At 40.3% G+C, this 3,107-nt stretch overlaps 1 protein-coding gene across 1 annotated transcript in view; it reads left to right on the top strand.

Moving 5' to 3' along the window:
* The first annotated feature begins 310 nt into the window (after positions 1–310).
* CEP78 (centrosomal protein 78) overlaps positions 311–3,107 on the top strand; it is a 52,133-nt gene continuing 49,336 nt past the window's right edge. Inside the window, exon 1 of the mRNA XM_017735494.1 lies at positions 311–332. The gene's annotated coding sequence lies outside the window, so the exon portion shown is untranslated. The remainder of the gene's footprint in view (positions 333–3,107) is intronic.

Below are 3,107 nucleotides of genomic sequence, written 5' to 3'. Positions count from 1 at the left end.
GCCTTCCCTAACGCCGTGTATGCTTTCGCTTCCCTTGTTTTTAGTCGTGGGCACACATTTTTATTCGGTTCCCATCTTAGGAGAGATGAGTTGGGTTGGCAGGGACTGGCGGAAAAGGTGGCGGGTTGAAAGGAAGGAAGGAGTAAGGAGACGAAAATGCCTTTTCCACCTTTGGCCGGAATGGGAAGGCGGAGCGGGACACACGCACACCATCAGGCACCCGGAAGGTTTAGCGCCCTGCCTCCCTACTGGGAAGGCAAAGCCGTGCGTTCGGCACGAACGCGCTGGGACACCCCACGGAACGCCGCCCGTGTGGCCGATATTCGGCTGCGGTGAGTTCTATTCGCCCCTCGCCCCAGCCCCTGCTTCAGGCCCAGTCCCTGGAAAGCTGTCCCCACGTAGCCTCCGGTAGCCCCTAGCGTGATGCAGTCCCAGAAAAGCTGTCCCCACGTAGCCTTCGGTAGCCCCCAGGGTGATTGCATACAATCGAGTAGAACGCACTGATGTACCTTCTAGATTTTGTGAATTCATAAACGTCTCACAAAATTCCCACACCTGCACTTCCTTTGGCCACCTCCATTTTAAGCTACTTGTATATGTTGCCAAATCGGCTGTGAATCTGGTACTAGCCTATGTAGTGGGTAGAAAGGCACATCACGCTCTTATCTTCTAGCTCCATGTGTGATACCCTCACCAGTACCTGCTGACATCTATTTTGAAATTCATATGCTCTTTCCTAAAAGTTTACATATGTACTGACAGAATTATTTAAGCAAGGTCTGCCGTAAAGAGTAAGACAATGAGGGAATTAAAAACAAACAAAAAAGAGAATAAAACAATCAGGAAAATAATACATTCAATCAATTTTTAGAGCATGAAAAAATCATTACTTAAAAAAATGCATGATTTCCACGTAGATCTATATTGTACTAATATATATATAGTGTATAAAAATGGTTGATACAACTTGTAATCTTTTTTTCTTTATTCTAGTCAATGACCTTTAGTCAAAATTGGGTAGGTCCAGCTATTACGAATAGATTATATTTAATTCAAAGCATATTTTCTATTTTAAAACCTAACCTGTATGTATATGTGTCTCTATGTATCCACCTGTTTTGTGTTCTGGTCCAAGATGCATTAATATTACATGCAATTAAGATTTCTAAAGAGTCAACACTGAATTACAGAGACAACAAGTAACAAAAAAGGGGGAGGTTACATCAAGAAAATAATTATCAGGATTTTCAAGATAAATACTAGAGTTTTCTAAATGCCAGGGTCCAAAAGAGTGAAGGTGAGTGTATGGTAAAGCTCCCAAGGAATACTTCCTGGATGTTTTGTACATGGTGTCCAAATCCACAACAACCATCTTCAGGAATCACATCCTGAAAAAAGGGTAGGAACAGGTAAATGAGTTTCCAACCTTCAGGTAAACTGAATCAATATTCCCTCCACAGCCGTGGGCACACTGTTCCAATAAAAACTGTAATCGTCTGCAGTGGGAGAAGTTGGACTAAACTTTCTTAACTGTTTTATATGCTCAGTATAGGAGGCATGAACACAGTGTGTACCTCAAATGCAGAACTGTCATTTAATTTTGCATTTTTAATGAGAAAAGACACCCCACAGACCGTAACTGTAATCTGTATGTACCACTCCTATTAATATAACTGGATTTCAAATCTTTAGATATCTTCAGATTTTTAATGGATGAGCCATCTAGTCCTGAGTAAGGCATCAGCAGATAGCCATTATACACTGTTTTACCCATTTGCTTCATGACTTAGTGGAAGTCAGAAGAACCCCATTATGGACAATTACATGATAATAAACCTATGAGGAAATTTCTTTCCAAACCTCAATTCGATAATGGTTGGCTTTTGTTTTGAAATGTGAAACATCCTTTATAAATATTTTATCCTAATAACAACTATCAGTAAATGACAGAAATCTTTATTGCCCATACAGGTAATTATTATCCATAGATACTATCCATACTGTTATGTAATCCTGGACAGCTACTTCCTGATAAGCCTTCCCCGTAGCACTAATAATCTCATATTCCTCTATTCAAGTAGTCTCCAGTACATGGCTCATAGCAACCCGTTGCCTGTGAGATGTTTTAATGTTGCTTACTGCCACAGGAAATTAAAAAGGGGACTGACAGAGGGAGAAAAAATGGTATAAAACACCCTGCACCTTTGGTATTCTCACTCATAAGACAGCAAAGATTGGGAAACTACCACTATGTTTTATCATCTCCATAACCTTCTTTGCACTAATCTATACCAGTTTTCAATTTCTTCCTTCCACATGCCTGAAGATATTTTTTGTCACTCTCCTCTGTCTCTTCTGCGTAAGACAGGTTTTCTGTGATGTTTTGACAGGTTCCAAATGGTATCTGAACTTGGTACTCACATGACAGTAAAACAGAAGATTGTGTATAGCAACATCATAGGATTTTCATAATTAGCCTCCCATCTTAAGCAAAGGGATATCTTGCGAGTGCTTTTTGGTTGCCATTGTGCATTAAGATATTTGTACAGTGCTATGCACATCTCAGTCGTGTTTGTGAATGCTTCCAGTAAATTTACAGGCTACCAGTATGTCTGAGTTGAGCAAATTATCCTTCCAGTATGCCATCCTAATCAGGTTTTTGTTTGCTGGTTTTGTTTGGGTTGTGGTTTTTTTGGTCTTTTTCTAAGGGGAAAAAACCCCCCAATTATCTGCTGTTTCTCTGTTGTTAAATGAATAACATCCAGTATTTGCAATTTCCTTCAACTGATACCAGTTTGTTCCAGTGTGTGTAGTTTTGACAAATTACCTTCTGAATGTTTCTCAGTGTTACTATTTCAAAGTAGAAGGTGCTCGCCAAGGTGCTAAGGTACAGGCTAATGACTAGCGAGGAGTTAACCCCTCTGTTTTTTCACCTGATTTATGTGGAATTTTAGAAACTTGTTTCCTTCTACCTGTTTACATGTCGAGGTTCTTACGGACGACCTATCTCTGAAAAAGCCCAAGTATTTTTCGAAACGCTGTTGCTCTTCAGACGCACCTCTTAATACTACTTTCCACCAGCGCCAGAAGAGGGATGTTGTGTAGAG

The sequence above is a fragment of the Corvus brachyrhynchos genome, unplaced genomic scaffold, assembly GCF_000691975.1.
Source record: "Corvus brachyrhynchos isolate BGI_N302 unplaced genomic scaffold, ASM69197v1 scaffold325, whole genome shotgun sequence".
In the NCBI taxonomy this organism is placed as follows: Eukaryota; Metazoa; Chordata; class Aves; order Passeriformes; family Corvidae; genus Corvus; species Corvus brachyrhynchos.
Note: the sequence above shows the minus strand (reverse complement) of the source record. Positions and strands in the feature narration are given on the sequence as shown.